Below are 17,576 nucleotides of genomic sequence, written 5' to 3' on the forward strand. Positions count from 1 at the left end.
TGTGGAAAAAATTGCTAGATGGGCTCTTGTCCTAGCCACAAAATGTTAGATTTCCTGGCTTCACTTTACCAGTCAGTTTCCTCCAGAACAACAATTAAAGTTCAACTAGTGGCAATTTTGAACTTTCATATAGGACTGGATGGTGCTTCTCTAATGTCGCACAAACTTTGTAAAGCATTCTTAAAAGGTCTCCTAATTCTAAGACCTCCATTTAAGGAACCTCTTTCCCTTTGGGATCTAACTGTAGTGCTTCAGGCCCTTACTCTGACCCCCTTTGAACCATCAGCAACTTGTGACTGTCTTGGAAAACTTTATTTTTGATGGCTATCACTTCTGCCAGAAGAGTCTTGTTGCTTCAAGCCATATCATGCAAATCCCCTACTTAATTTTTCATAGAGAAAGAGAGTTGCACTTTGAACTAATCCATCTTTCTTGCCCAAGGTTGTCCCTGAAACTAATATTAATCAGACTCTACAGTTACCAGGCTTTTTCCAAAACTTTTCCAACAAAAGAAAATATGCCTTCCACTTACATGACGTGCATAGTCAATTACATTTTTATCTCCACAGGACTAAAGATTTTAGAAAATTGAACCAACTATTTGTGGCATTTTCTCCTCTCCATCTAGGTAATCCAGTTTCAAAGGTTACCTTGGCTAAATGGCTTAGAGACCGCATCACATTCATTTATCATTCTAAAAGACTCCAACTTCCAAAACCAGTTCAAGCTCATTCTACAAGAGTGGTAGCTACATCTGCAGTCTTTCGTCCCAGAGCTTCTTTAGATGACATTTGTGCAGCAGCCACTTGGTCTTTTCATTATACCTTTATCACTCATTACAAATTGGATCAGGTCTCAAGGGGGACGAGCATCCTTTGGCTCTATGGTGCTTAGGAATACTCTTCTATGAGACCTCCTGAGGCTAAAGTAACTAGGGACTCTGTCCCACTGTCAAAGATTGAGTGAAGACTGACAACATCTGATGAAGTTATGTCTTATCATAACTTTCCATCTGTGTTGTCGATCTTCACCAATCCTTGACATCCCCACTCTCCTTCCCCCATCCTAAGACTCTTAGTAGACCGAATTTAGTTCTTGGCTAGTTTCCTTTTTAAGGACATATATCTGGCCACATTTGGTAGGCATATCATTTAACCATAACTTTTCATGTCTAACTGCCACTTCTTGGCAAATTTGATCTGAGGTGATCTCTGAGAGGAGTGTTATGGGTAGAGCCTGGCTCGAGAGCATGAAGGGTGCGAGCTGAAGTAAACTGCTGACTCTGTTCTGAGGTTCAGAACTGAACCCACTGTTAAGGATTGGTGAAGATCGACAACACAGATTAAGTTATACTAAGACATAACTTATTTTTTTCCTGGTAACTAAATACTTTAATGCATTTACTGGAACAGTGCATACGTTAGTTTTATTTTTAAGGCTAAAAATTAATCTTGTTAGAAAACATACAAGTTGTTCACATCTGTGAGGGCCATAAAGATAATAACAGACAACAGTTAGTGCACCTAGAAGCACAGGCTGTAGCATGTCTTGGCATGGATAACCTTAATTTTAGCTTAGGTTGTGCCTGTGTGTGCAGCTGTCAATTTGGGACAATTGTTACAATCAGCAGGGTTAAACTTCATTATTTCAAGATATGCATAGTTTTGTGTGTTTTAAGTTTTATTTCTGAGGGTTTTCAATAAAATAAAGTCTTATACAATGTGACCTAAATTAAAATGGAGATGCCAATAAATAACTTTATAAAAGATCAACCTGCCAAACAATAGGTGTATGTAATACAAAAGCTGGAAGTACACATTTATAAAGCTATCATATGTAATATGTGGGAATAATTTACCATAATGGCTACACTATTCATATTTTGGAACATGAGTGATCTCCCAGGTATAGACAGAAAGGAAATATCGAATTTTATTAAGAACTGTATAATGCAAATATCAATGCTACCGAAGACACACTTGGAAAGAAATGAGAATGTGAATTTCATAAAGGATTTCAGAAGGTATATTCAGCAGAGTATCAAGGGCAAAGGAAAATGGGAGTACTTAATGTCTTAAGGAGCTCCGGTAGTGAGAGAAGTGGTAGCAAGATAGATTTGTGGTAGCAAGAGGCTGCTGGCAAGGGAGGATGATTAATTTGGTATGTATTTATATTCCACCTAAAAATGCTATTATAGTGCTTAAAATTTAGGAGGAAAACTTTCAGCAGGGAAAATGAATTACTTCTAGGTGGGGACTGAGACTTGATTTGCAACGGTGAGGATGCATGGGGGATAAGACAATTTAAAACCACTATTAAGCCAGAAGACGAGCCTTAAAACAGCTCTTCAGTGTTAATATAACTTTATTTCATGCTTTTACCAAGAGCAATGGACTTCAGAAATGAATTGCACAAAAGATACATAAGCTTAAATACTTGAAATAAAAATCATCAAAACTAGTCATAATAAAATACAATTAAAAAACACGTCCAATGTTAATTGCCGCTCTATTTAACTCTTTAGCATCTAAACTCCTTTAGCCAACTTACAGTCCTTCAGAATGTTTAATATTTATGGTGTCATTTAACCCTGGTGGTTTGTTTTCCTCTAAACTTACTTGCCATTGTTTCTTTTTGCTCCACCTGATTTTTATAATTTCTTTCCCTTAAGTCATAAGGAATGCGTTCTACCACTGCAAGGAGAAACTTCTTATAATTACTGCACCTAACAGTATGTTTACGTAGGGCATTATTTCCATTCTTTTTTAATATCATAAAGATGTTTCTTTATCCTGGTGCCGTACTCTCTAGTGCTCATTCCTATATAGTAACTTGGACAGCTTAAACACAAAGCTATGTATACTATCCCTTTAGTATGACAATTATATCTTCCAGCTATTTCTATAGTGCACTGTAATCACATCACAATCACATTGTGCCCTTCAAATATAAACCTACAACCAGCACAACCATTGCACTTAAAAGTGCCTTTATTTTTATCAGTAGATGGAGCCCCAACTTTAGTCTGGTCATGTAACATTTGTTTAATGTCACTGTTGTTTTTATAAACAAAGAAAGACTGTTTTCATAGGATGTCAGCTAGGTCTCTATTCCCTTCTGTAATCTTCCAATTATTAGATATATTTCTGATGTCAGTACTATCTACAGATATTTCTATGGCATATTTAGCTCTAGCTGTTTCTTCTTTAGAATTTTCTTTATCTTTTTGCTGAAGCCCTTTTACTAAGATGGGTTCAAATTGTTCAGATCTCTTGGGAAATTATTTCCTGGGAATTTTTAACATGTCTACTCTATAGCCTCTTTCTTTAAACAAAGCCGTAATAGTTTTACTCTTCTATCACTAGTCACTATCTTCACTTGCCATCCTAGAGGTTCTTATACTGACATCTATGTAAGTTTTTATAAAGTTAGGATGATTACTTCTATGGTGAAGATAACTGTTGGAAAAGGTACTCTTACAATGGATTTTACTTATAAATTTATTGTTACTAGTGTCCTACTTTAAATGTTCATCTAGGAAACAGTCTGTGTCCTTCACCTCCTAATACAAATTTTAAGAAATTGGAGCTGTTATTAATACTGGCTAAGATATGATTGGTGTTATTGAGTTCTAGTTGATCTTTGCTAATAATAAAAAAAACAAATCGTTGACAAACAGCTGATGAACTGTTTTTAGCAAAATCTAGTTTACTCAAAACATCTGTTTCCCACCAGCCTACTAATAAACTAGGCAAAGGCTGGAGCTACTGATGACCCCTTAGTTGTTTATAGTACTTATGATTAAACAGAAATTATTTTCTAGTACTATTTCTAAAGGGAAGCAGTATAATTCAACAAGAATCAATATCTGTATATTTGTTTAGATATAATCTAATGCATTCAATACCTTCTTGTTGGGGTATTGAGGTAGAGAGAGACCACATCGAAGGTTAACACATAACAGTTGCCTTCCTTATATCTATATGCATCCTGAAATGACTTAAATGCTGTTCAAAAAAAATCCCAGGAATCTATGATGTAAGATGGTAATGCCTGAACTATAGGATTTAATATATAATCTAGAAACAGTGAGATTCCCTCAGTACTACTGTGTGGTGCAGACACTATTGGTCTAAATTTGGGGAGGGGGAATGTGTTTGACATCTCTATGAATTTTTGGTATCCCCAAACAGAATGCCTATTTTGGGATATTCAACCAACATAAAATTGTATAATTCAAAATCTATTAATACATTCGTAAGGCAGTCATACAAACAATGCTGAATATACTTAAAGCTGTCATGCAATTCTTGTACAGTCACTTCTAAGTATTCTTCTCCATTATCTAACATTGTTTCAATAGCAGTGTTATGCTACTGTGGTGGTGCTGCGGTAGCGTTGTCACCTCACAGTAAGACGTTGTCCCGTTCAATTCTCAGCTAGAGTGTCTTCTGTGTGGAGACATGCTTGAATGGGCGTACCTTCGTTGAAGGTTGTGCGTCAGGGCCGGCAACTCGGCACTTAAAAATCTACTGCCAATCATTAGCGGACCGGAGTTCCGCTGTGGCGACCCCTAACCGGGAAAAGCCGAAAGACACAACATATGTCTTGTTGCTCAGAAAATGCACTTTGATGCAAAACCTGTTGCTCTGTTCCCTTTAAATGCAAATTGGAGTGCTATTTAATGTTATTAGTATTCTGATCCTTTATTTTCTTAAGCAAAGAACTTGAGTGATATGATACTGTCAGCATGACAACACTCACTATGTTTTTAATGGCTTACAAACCTGCTAACCTTGTACCCTAAACTTTCTAGTGGTGCTGCGGTAGTGTTGTCGCTTCACAGTAAGACGTTGTCCTGTTCAATTCTCAGTTAGAGCGTCTTCTGTGTGGAGACATGCGTGAATGGGCGTACCTTTGTTGAAGGTTGTGCATCAGGGCCGGCAACTCGGCACGTAAAAATCTACTGCCAATCATTAGCAGACCGGAGTTCCGCTGTGGCGACCCCTAACTGGGAAAAAGCCGAAAGACACAACAACAACCAAGCTTACCCCCTTGTCTGCTTTCACGAATCTCAACTGTTTCAAGTTAATACATTTATGCAGAGCATTCTTTTCTTCTGTTGTCAAGTTAAAAAAAGTTTCATTTTTTACTGTTTAACATTGACCTAATATCTCTTTCACATAATTGTTCAAGTGTCTTGCAACATAGGATTGAAAGTAGATTTTTCTGAACCCATGACTAACATTAGTATCTTTCAGAATATAATTTAAGTTAAGCTTTCTAGTAAAATATTTCAGTTCTAAAAGAGTCGTAAGATTTGCTCTGCGACTAGGGATAAAGTTTATCCCATGTCTTAATACTTTTATATGACTTCCATTTAGTTCAAAGTCAGATAAATTATAAAGTTTAAGCAGGGAACTCGCAGTTTGTGTAGAAGTATGTAATGTTTCTTCCCTCTGCCTTTCCCCTTGCTGCACAAAGTTGTATTTTCTCATCTTGTTCCTGAGTTTTTTTGGAAAAAAAATATTGTTCTTTAGCCTCCTGGGACGTATTAGGTGAAAGCAATGGGAGTTCAGGAAAATCATTACCAGAATAGAAGAAAGCTTCAGTGTAGTTCTTTCCCTATTTATCAGCTCAGCTCTGTTTTGTTCATGATGTCATCATGCTGATGTTCTTGGTTTGTTCTTAAAGGGGCAGCTTCTCTAAAGTTTTTAACATGAACAGTGTTTTTGGAGTTGTTTTTACTGATAAATGGACAATAAGTAATGTTAGACTCAAGTAGCAATATCATGGTTTAACTTTTTTGTTTCCTTAATGTCAGTTTTTTTATAATGATCAAGTGAAACAAAGACTGTTGTAATCATCCTTCAATTCCATCTGTCTAGGTAGCTTTTTATTTAATTCCGTATCGATGTTTACTATAGCTGTCTTCAACTGCTCCAACACTGTATTATTGTTTATAATAAGCAATTTAAGAAAATCAAAGTCAATGCTCGCTTTGTTAAAGAAATCAACCAATTTTTGGAAAAAGAAGTTGCTTTGCTGTATCCCATTAGGTATTTTTGCAAACTTTAAGCCTTTGGGAACAATTCCCAACTTGATACAATGTTCATAATAATTATTTTCAAGGGACAAAGCACGGTATTTTAAGATTCTTTTCAAGTTCAAACAGTACATTTTTGGTATGATTTCTTACCAAGTGTTCATATGAATTTCTTTGAATGTTAGCAAAGGGATCTTGATTATAATGAAGGGCAATCTGTAATGTCCTTAAAACATGGATTTGTGAGCTCATGTATGTCTGACCCTGTGGTAGAACTTCTATGGCAGTTTCTCTCTGTCTTCTGATGATACATTGGACCCTTCATAACCCTCAATTCTCAAATGACCGATGGATTGAGGACTGGTAATTAAGGAATGATTTTATTAAGTTGAAATATAGGATCTGTTTTGCCTAAACATAGTAAGGTCTGGTAAAAGATTAATTTTGGTGGCTGCCAAAAAGTGATTACTGGAAAATAAAAATCAACATCTAAACTCAGCTATACTTGAAGTAGTGAATATTGTAATAGAGATAAAAGAAGTGGGATCTTTAGAATAGGGTAGGAGTAAATTACATAGAAAAATGGAATACATGCAGAAAAAATATTTTGAAGGAGTAATGAGGTTTAAGAGAAGAAGTGATAATTTAGTAAAGCTATTTAAAAAAGAACTCTGCAGCTGAAGACAGTTGTACATTCTGTCCTGAGTTAAATTTACAAAACATTTTCATGCTTCTACAGAGATGTTAGCTTTTTAACATCATTGTTGACTACTTTTATGTGGAGATAAGCTGTCTGCAGGTGAAAGCAATTAAACATGGGAGCTCTGAGTATTCTTTGGTGAGGAGAATGAAAAAAATTAAAGAACAATATCAAGCAGTTCATTGAAACATAAAAATTGAAATTATGGGGAATGAATAAGAGATATCAACCTGAATACTTTAATGCATTTAATAGAAGAGCATACAATATAGATTTATTTAAAGATAGCCAGTGCACTTTTTCTTAGGGCTAAAAGTTGTTTTTCTGAAAGCATACAAGTCGTTTTTCATAGCTGGGAGAGGAATAGAGATAAACGAACAGATACCAATCAGTGTAAATGGAAACAGCTTTTTGCCATGTCCTTTAGCATGGATAACCATAATTTAAGGTTGGGTAATATCTGTGGGTGCAGCTGTTGATTTTGGGACAGTTGTTCCTACCTGGAGGGTTAAACTTAATTTTTTGAATATGTGCATAGTGTAGTGTACTTGTTCTAAGTTAAAAAGGAATGGGGGTGTTCTGAAAATGTATTTAGTCTTTTTGTTTGACAGTTTTAAGTCTTACAATATGACATGGGTTCAAATGGAGATGAAAAGAAACAATTGTATAAAAGATTCAGCCTCCCAAACATTAGTCTGTGCATCCAAGACAAACATTGGAAATACACATTAAAAAAGTGGTGTGTATTAGATGGGAACAATAACATTTTATTATGGATGTGTTATCCAAATGATCTTGGAACATAAATGGCCTTACAGGTGTAGACAAAAAGGAAGTCGCACTGAATTGTATTACAAAATGTATAGTGCAAATTGCAATTCTGCAGGAGATGCATTTGGAAAGAAATGAGCATGGGCATTTGACAGAGAGGAATTCAAGATGGATATTCAGCAGAATATCAGGGACAAAGGAAAAGTGCAGTAATATTGAGTGCTAGAGGGGTTCCAGTAGTGATAGAAGAGGAAAAAACACAATAATGGTAGATTTATGCTACCGATGCTCTATTTGCAAGAGAGGAGTATTATGCTGGCATGCATTTATAGTCTACCAAAAGCTGCAACTATGGAGCTTTTTTTGGGAGAAATAATCAGCCTGCAGCAAGGAATATTACTTATTGGTGGGGACTATAGCTTGGTTTGTAATAGTAAGGATGTATCAGGGGGACCAAGAAGGGGTATAGTTCTGATGAAACTGATAAAAGTATTTGGTAAGGAAGATGTGAATTCACTAGTAGGAACTAGGAACAAATTTACATATCATTCCTCAAGGTCCAATAACTGGGCTAAACCGGATAGAAATTATATTTTATAGAAACATGTGCATTTAATTGAAGGCTTCATCACCTATACAATGACTATGTAAAATGCAGGGTAATAAAGTAACAATTAGGCACTGGTGCTTTCCCATCTACCTGTTAAAAAGAGGAATTTAAGGAATGGGTAGTGGAAATAATTCCAGAGTTATTAGTGAAGACAGAAATTTCTTCATAAGTGATAGTGAGTGGGATAACATGAAAATGGAGTTTAAAAATAGCATAGAAATAAAAGAGAGAGATGGTTAGGAAGTAATAAGAATCATTAGAAGGGCTGACAAAGGTGAAATATTGCTGAATAAGGGGAATTTCACTGAACAAAAGGAAGAGCGATTGTAGAGTGCTAAAGAGAAAATAAGAAAGTATTTGGATGAGTTTAAAAAGATTGCTTTTAAGTAACTGTTTCTTGATAACTCCAAAGCAGAAAAACATTTAGCACAGCAACTTAGGCAACACAATATTGAAAGGGTTGTCAACAAATTTAAGGAACCCATAAAAATAACCAGAGATCCTATAACGGTATTGGAGATATTTTGTAAATTTTATGAAAATTTGTATAAATCAGTGAAATGTGGAAACCAAGAAAGAGCAGAAATGGAAATATTTATAGAAGACTTAATTGTGCCAAGGTTAGAGGTAGATGAGGCACAACAATGAATCATTAAGACAGGAGGAGATGTAATGGTGATGCATAATAAATATGTGGAAAAGTCCCCAATAAAACGGTATTCCTGGAGGGGAGAAAGTGATAAAGCTCTAAAAGATTTTGTTTAACAGTCTTTTAAAAGGATGGGGAGTACCAACATTTTGCAAGAAAGGCATGGTTGTTGTATTACCCAAAGATGGTAAAGACCCAGCTTCATACAGAATCATTTCCATTTTTTACCATGACTATAGAGTGTTTATCTAAACTAGCTAAAAGTGTGACACATGTGTTACCAAAATTGATAGATATGGATTAGTGTGGTTTTGTGGAGGGGTGGCAAGCATTTGACAACATTAATAGAACAATGATGATCCAGAGGAAGGCAGAATGTAAGAAAATACTGCTCCAATTCTTGGCAGTTCTTGAAGCAGCAATAGCATTTGACGGAGTAAGTTTGGATTTTATGAGTAAGGTAGTGAAATCATTTATATCCCATGATACAATAATGTGTTTAATTAAGAGGATACATGAAGGATTGGAGGCAAGTATTAAAGTGTGTGTGGGGGGGGGGGGTCCTGCCTGATAAGTTGTGTTTGGACAGAGGAACCTCTCTCCCTTTTGTTGTTTGCTTTATATTTAGAGCCATTGGCAAATAAACAAGAAAAAATAGCTTTATTTGCAGATATTATTTTGCACCTGATAAAATCAGGAAAATACATCTGTGTTGTGGAACATTTTGAGACAGTTTGAAGTCTTTGACTTCATTAATTTTATATCCCAAAACAAAGGTTATAGCTATAAATTACATACCCACACATGGGTTGGTTAGGCAATACCCATATTTATAAAAACATGACAAGATAAAGTATTTAGAAAAGTAGTTTAAAAAGACTACTTTTATGCCATCTAAGGATATGAGAGAAGAGCCTAAACAAAATATATTAGAAAAAGTGAGAAAATGGAAGCTCTTGTTTGTGGACAGTAGGATCCAAACAGTGAAGATATTTTAGTCCCTTTAGTTTTATACATGGTCGGGCATATTTTTATTAACCAGAGGAGAGGTTGTAGACAGTAATTAACAGAGTTGCAGGAATTTATCTAGGAGGGAAAGAGAGCAAGAAGTGGGATAAGGTGATTCTTCCAATAAGAAGTGATTGAAAAAAAAAAAAAACAATTGAATGCCTCTAACACATGGGTAAAACAAAAACTTGATAAAAACCACTATGAACAAAGGAAGTACAAAATTGACTTTCTAACTTTTTTAAATTTTAGCACTTTTGACCCTAGTAGGTGGTCTTCAGAATAAAAACAATCATGCTAAAAAAAACCTTTATATATAATCTGCAAAATTCACATCACCAATAAAAACACATAATCAATTAATCCAATTAATTTTTGAAGAAATAAGCCCTAAAATCCAATATACATTGAATATATGAAAGATGTGTATAAAAATGTACAGAAATATACAAATAATTAAAGCCTTTATTTATATTTATATTGTTGTGTTTGGAGCACTGCTTTGTAACTGGCATTGCTATTCAAACCAGGAGTATTGTAGTCATATAACTCGACTTACCACTACTATAACTCTATAAAATCCAGTTCTCCCTCCCTCTCACCACACATGATCAATGCCACAAAAATAAATTTCCTAAAAGTCCTGCATACAGATGGAAGTTTGGTAAGTGCATTGTTCATGTTCTTAACCATAATGGCATATAAATGCTTGTAGATCCTCTTTTTAAACTGTCTTTTAATTTTTCCTACATAAAATGCCTCACATGAAGAGCATTTAGCGAGATAAATCACATACTCAGAACTGCAGGTAAAAAAACTGGTACTGAACACAATTTGATACTACCCGAAATGTGACACAATGGACCCTCAAAAATGTGTCTACGCATAGAGCTGCTGGCATGTAAAGATGCCCCTTTTGCCAACTTTTTCTAAGTGTTTTTAAAATTACTGGTTTTATTAATAAAACATGCAGCATCTCCCACTACTTTCCTAATGTCACCACTGGCTCCTAAAATTATTACTCTCTTGATGACACCACTTGTGAAGGCTGCCAGACAACCAGCTGGTATTTTGTAAATAATTCTGTCATTTGTGAATAGTAATATAATTTGTATGCTTGCTTAGAAATGTAAGAAAACTATATGTTCTGTACTGAGTTTCAAGATTGTAACCACAGTGCACCCTGCTGGAAAAGAGCAGAAATGTGTATAAACTACATGCCTATGTAAATGCATGTGTTGATGATAAAGGCTGGAAAATACAGAGTTAACTTGCAAACTCTGAGAAAATAAGTAGAGAGTTTTACAATGTCTATAAAGTTAGTTTATCTCAGCTGAGACAGAATGTCTACAGCTAGAGTTTATTTCTATTGTCTTAAGACAGAGATAATTACTCAGTTTCACATGTAAAGCTGTAAACATCTCTTCAGCACTTCTCATCTATATCTGCCTGGTTTTGTAAGTAAGACATTTAGGGCAAAGTATCTCTTAGAGATAGATAGGAATATATCAAGAGTAGTCTAGATGTTTTCTGTATTTATGTGAGACTGTTCTGCAATGTTGTTTAAAATATTTCCTGTGATTCTGAACTCTACTGTCACTGTGTTGAGTTAATGAGTATTGTCTTGTACTTTTATTATTTATTATTAAATATATTTAAACCTTTTAATTGTGGCTGGTTTTGTATAGAGATGTTTAAGCTCTTAGATTACTTGCATATGTATTTAGTGATACTGTACAAGCCACTCCACTAGTCTTCAAGTCTTATTCACACTTACCATTTGGATAATAGTAACATTACACAGTAGAACTGGTCACCCTTTGGGAATGGCCTTTTAGTAGCTGATAAGAGTGGTTGGTGGCAGCTGGTACTACCTTATAGTCTGGGCAGAAGGGGGGCATAGCTAGAGAACCTGTGCTAGACTTCTCCAGGAGTGTCCGTGTGTTTGTATATAAATCAAATCTCAAAGTGTGTCTGTGTGTGTGTGTGTGTGTGTGTGTGTGTGTGTGTGTGTGTGTGTGTGTGTGTGTGTGTGTGTGTGTGTGTGTGTGTGTGTGTGTCAGCTTCTTGGGAAGGGACACTAAGCACTGTTTGGACAGAGAGGGTGCTGGAGATTCTGGCTAGACCACTTGGCTGAGATCTGAACCCTATAGCTGTGCCAGTGGAGAGTCTTATTGGGGATCTGGAGAAAGAGAGAAGAAACAGCCTCAGACTGACTGTGATCTCTGTGTGCTCTTAAGGGAAATTGTATTGTACTGTGTGTGTACTTGTCATTCTCCCATTGGACATGTCCCTCACTGGTGCTAGTGGTGAGGATTAAGGCTGCTTGATTACTGGGCCAGTGCAAGGGCATCACATATTAATAGTCTGGCAGTGGTAGGATAGCCACATCACATATTAATTGGTTGATAATGGTGAGTTAGCCACATCACACATTAATTGCTTTGTAGTGGTGTGGATAGTGAATTCCTGTAGCTTGTGTACAGTGATCACTGAAGGTGTTTGTACTCTGAATCAGCCATGCAGTGAACATCCAGAGTTCATATCACAATTGTTTATTTATTTTGTTAGCTTAATTAGTCAGGGAGAGCAGGCAAGCATGTCAGCAAAGGAGTATGGCAAGCTGACAAGGAGCCAGTTGGCTGAGATGTGCCAGGCTAAAAGACTGGTGCATGCCAACTTGACTAAGGCAGACATAATTGCAGCTTTAGTCACAGCTGCATCAGAGAATAGCAACCAGGAGGATGATCAGATTGGCCATGGGGATGCACAACTCTCAGAAAATGGACAGCTCAACCTTTTCACAGAGGACTTAAAAAATCCATCTAGAGCTAAAGAGACTTGAGTTGGAGGCCAAACGTTTGGAAATGGAAGCAGCAGAGAGACTGAGACATCTGGAAGCTGAGGAGAATGAGAGGCAGAGACAACATGAAAAAGAGATGCTGACTCTTCACCAGAGTTATGGAAGTAATGGGTAAGGGAGTAACTGAACCCCAGAAACAACAAAGGTCAGTAAATTCCTTCCACAATTTACAGAGGGGGATAATTTTGATAGTTTCATTCATATGTTTGAGAGGGTATGCAAACAGTATAATGTTGACCAAAGGCTCTGGGTATGATTTCTGATCCCCTTACTCCATGATAAAGCTGTATCTCTTCTGTCCAACCTGTCTGATAATGACCTTTTAAATTATAATGTTGTAAAGAACTGTTTGCTATCATTTATTAAGCTAACACCTGAAGCTTATAGGAAAAAGTTTCCTGAGCATAGATGCAAGGCAGATGACAGCGTGTGTGAATATGTTGCTGAAACAAGCACTTATTTTCCTAGATGAGTGAGTGGATGTCAGGTCACCACTTTTGAAAGGCTGGCAGACCTTTTGGTGAGGGAACAAGCCCTTAGCACATTGCCTGAGGACATGAGGATCTGGTTAGCTGATAGACAATGCCTTGCTGTAGATGAGTTGGTGAAGAAGGGAGACCTATACCTAGCAAACAGGGCATCACTGCACAGGAAAGAGACACCCAGTGCTGCTCATGGGTCTAAAGGAACCCATGGTGGGCAGTCCAGACTGCCCCAACAGAATTTGCCAGTAGCAGGGGAAGCCACTAGTCCAGATACACGTCCAGGACCTAGGGTTAAATGTTCTAAATGCAACCAGTGGGGCCATGTAGCATATAGATGTCCACAGAGGCAAGGTGGGGAACAAAAGTTGGGAGAGCCAGTAAGTGGGAATGACAAAATGCCAACAGTAGGTTGTCTTGAGACAACCAGGGTACCAAACTACCATCCTACAGATGTCCTGATAGGGAATGATTTTGATAATGCAGTACCATGTGTTCATGCAGCTACCTGCAGTCAGGCTTGGAGACAAGCATGTGGGTCTGGTAGCCTGGGGGAAACCCAGAAAGACCTCATATTTGCAACCAGGACTACTGAGGTGGTTACTTCAGGGAGGGAGCTACCCTGTAGCAGCAAGACTGAAGGTGAGCCACAGCTGCCTGTGGGTACTGATGTTCCCTTTGACAGAGTGGCTGCAAGGACAGAGGCAAGTAGTAGTACCCAGGCTGACAGTGAGGTACTGCTATCAGAGGATGCCAGACTTCCTGTGGAAGGGGAGCTGGGAAGCATTACAAAGAGAGAGTTGAGACAGGCTCATCTCTCAGGCCCTACATTACAAGGCCTGAGAGAGGTAGCTAGTGAGGCACCTGATTTTCAAAGGAAGGGGGAATCTGTATACTGGGGCAAAAGGTTACTCGTTAGACAGTGGACCCCTGAGGGAGGAGTACAGGGTGAGAGAATACAGCAGTTGGTAGTGCCTAGAGTCTACCATCTGGCACTTCTAGCCACAGCTCATGATATTCCCTTTGCAGGTCATATGGGCATAAAACGTACAAAGAGACATATTATGCAGAACTTTTATTGGCATGGGATTTCCAGAGATATAACAGGGTACTGCAGGACCTGTGAGCAGTGCCAAAAGATAGACAAGGCAGGAGACATGGTAAAAGCTCATTTGATGCCTTTGCCTGTGACTGAGAAGCCATTTCAGAGGGTAGCTATGGATATTGTGGAGCCTCTGAGTACCCCAAGTTATGCAGGGAAAAAGTATATCCTAGTGGTAGTATATTATGTTATGAGATACCCTGAGGCAGTGGCTCTGTCCTCCATTGAGACAGAAAAGGTGTCAAATGCTTTGTTAGAGATTTTCAGCAGAATAGGTTTCCCAAATGAAATACTGACTAACAGAGGTGCCAATTTCATGTCAGAACTGCTGGCTTGTCTGTGGAAGTACTGTGGGGTGAAGCATCTAAAGATCACTCCCTACCATCCCCAGACTAATGGTCTTGTGAGATGTTAAACTGTACAATCAAGACGATGCTACGGGCATTTGCAGACCAGTTTAAGAGGGACTGGGACAAATATTTGCCCCAGCTGTTTTCTTACAGAGAGGTTCCCCAGGAATCCACAGGTTTTTCACCCTTTGAGTTGCTGTATAGGCATAGGGTAAGGGGGCCTCTGGACTTAATTCAGGATGAGTGGGAGGGTGAGTGTGAATCTCACAAAGAGTCTGTTGTGGTATATGTCCTAAACCTCAGGACAAGGCTCAGAGAACACATAGGCTTGGCCCAGGGGAACCTGGCAGAAGCCCAACAGCAGAAAATGGTCTGGTATGGTAGAAATGCTCGAGCTAGAGAGTATACTGTAGGGCAGCAGGTAATGGTTCTAATTCCTATCAGACACAACAAGCTGCAAGTATCTTGGGAGGGACCCTACAAGGTGGTAAGGAAAGTCAGTGATGTTAACTACATGGTAAAAATGCTAGGCAAGAGGCAGGGGCACAAATTGTACCATGTTAACATGATGAAACCTTACCATGATAGGGAGATCCTTGTGCTGAGTATTGGCAGTGGATTGCAGGAGGACTCTGAGGGAGACCTGGTGACTGATGTTCTTAGTGAGGCTTAGACTGACACCTCAGTGGAAGGGGTAACAATGTCCCAGCAGCTATCTCCTACCCAGATTTGAGAAATCCAAGCAGTGTTACAGGAGTGTGGGGACATGTTTACTGAGAAACCAGGGTGCACCCACCTGGTGCATTACAATGTGGATACAGTACCCCAAAGGCCTATTAGGCAGGCCCCTTATAGGGTGCCTGAGAGAGTCAAACAGTCTCTGAGGGAGGAGATACAGGAAATGTTGGAACTAGGGGTAATTCAGAAGTTCAACAGTCCCTGAGCCTCCCCAGTGGTGCTGGTGCCAAAGAAGGGTGGCAGCACCAGGTTCTGTGTGGGCTACAGGAAATTAAATAGTCACACAGAGTCAGATGCTTACCCCATGCCTAGGACAGATGAAGCCCTAGAGCAGCTGGGTGGGGATAAGTATCTTACCAACATTGATCTTGCCAAGGGTTACTGGCAGGTGCCCTTGACTCCCAGTGCTAGAGAGAGGTCAGCCTTTGTGACTCCTTTTGGCATGTATGAGTTCACTAAGATGCCCTTTGGGATGAAAAATGCCCCCAGCAACTTTCCAGAGGCTGGTAGACCATATTGTTGCAGGAGCAGGAGATTTTGTCCTTGCTTACCTAGATGATATTGTCATCTACAGCCATTCCTGGCAAGAGAATCTTCAGCATGTCAGGGAGGTGCTGGGCAGGCTACAGAGGGCAGTGTTGACCATCAAGACCAGCAAATGTCAGGTGGGTATTCCAGAGGTCTCCTACCTGGGACATAGAGTGGGGAGTGGTGAGATCAGTCCAGAACCAACCAAAGTGGAAGTCATTCAGGCATGGCCTGCACCTGTTACCAAAAAACAGCTGAGGGCATTTTTAGGGACAGCAGGGTACTACAAAAAGTTTGTCCCCAGTTATAGTACCATAGCTGCTTCCCTCACAGACATGACAATGAAAAACAGGCCAGATAAGGTAGTGTGTACCCCAGCATGTGAGCAGGCATTCCAGAAACTTAAAGAAGTTTTGGGAGGACCCCTTGTGTTAGCCAGTCCAGATTACAGCAAAGAATTTGTTGAGCAGGTAGATGCTTTGAACCATGGGGTGGGGGCTGTACTTAGCCAGATTTCTTCAGAGGGAGAAGAACACCCAGTGGTTTATCTCAGTTGTAGGCTGCAACCCAGGGAGGAATGCTATGCAGCTGTAGAAAAGAATGTCTAGCCATAGTGGGGGCACTGCAGAAACTTCAGCCTTATCTGTATGGAAGAACATTCACTGTAGTTATAGATCACAATCCCCTAACATGGTTACATTGAGCCAGCCAGCAAAAGGCCAAGTTACTAAGGTGGAGACTAGGATTGCAAGCATATATGTCAGTGCTGCACCACAGTGGGGTTAGCAATGCCAGTGCAGATAGGTTCTCAAGACAGAGAATGGGGTAAGGTATTCCCAGATAGGCTCAATCCTCTCAAGCAACGTTTCTCAAGGGTCCCTTGAAAAACTAGCTTAAGTTTTCAAGGGGAGGAGAATTGTGAAGGCTGCCTGCCAGCCGAATAGAATTTTGTAAATAATTCTATGTTATTTGTGAATAGTAATATGATTTGTATGCTTGCCTTAGAAATGTAAAAAAACTATATGTTCTGTACTAAGCTTCAATATTATAATCACAGTGCACCCTGCTGGAAAAGAGCAGAATGTGTATAAACTACATGCTTGTGTAACTGTATGTGTTGATGATAAGGCTGGAATATACAGAGTTAACTTGTAAACTCTAAGAAAATAAGTAAAGAGTTTTATGATGTGTATAAAGTTAGTTTATCTCAGCTAAGAGACAGAATGTCTACAGCTAGAGTCTCTTTCTATTGTCTTAAGACTGAGATAATTACTAGGTTTCATATGTAAAGTGTTTTTGTATTGCTCTGTGACTTCCTAGCAGCTGTACATCTGAGAGATAAGTATTTTTGACAGAGACATGTTAAATTCTGTTGGTATCTGTTTAGCCTGGGAATGAGATGCAAGTGTCAAATAGTGATGTCATCTAGATAACCCAGAAGTAATGTGTATTATTAATGCAAGAACCATCTCAGAAAAAAAGTCTGTGCATTTTGTATTTTATTCTGGACCTGTAAACATCTCTTCAGCACTTCTCATCTATATCTGCCTGGCTTTGTAAGTAAGACATTTAGGACATAGTATCTCTTAGAGAAAGATAGGAATATAGCACGAGTAGTCTAGATGTTTTCTGTATTTATCTGACTGTTCTGCAATGTTGTTTTAAAATATTTCCTGTGATTCTGAACTCTACTGTCATTGCATTGAGTTAATGAGTATTGTCCTGTGCT

Source organism: Protopterus annectens, chromosome 12.part0 (genome assembly GCF_019279795.1).
Source record: "Protopterus annectens isolate FY-2018-M chromosome 12.part0, PAN1.0, whole genome shotgun sequence".
In the NCBI taxonomy this organism is placed as follows: Eukaryota; Metazoa; Chordata; order Ceratodontiformes; family Protopteridae; genus Protopterus; species Protopterus annectens.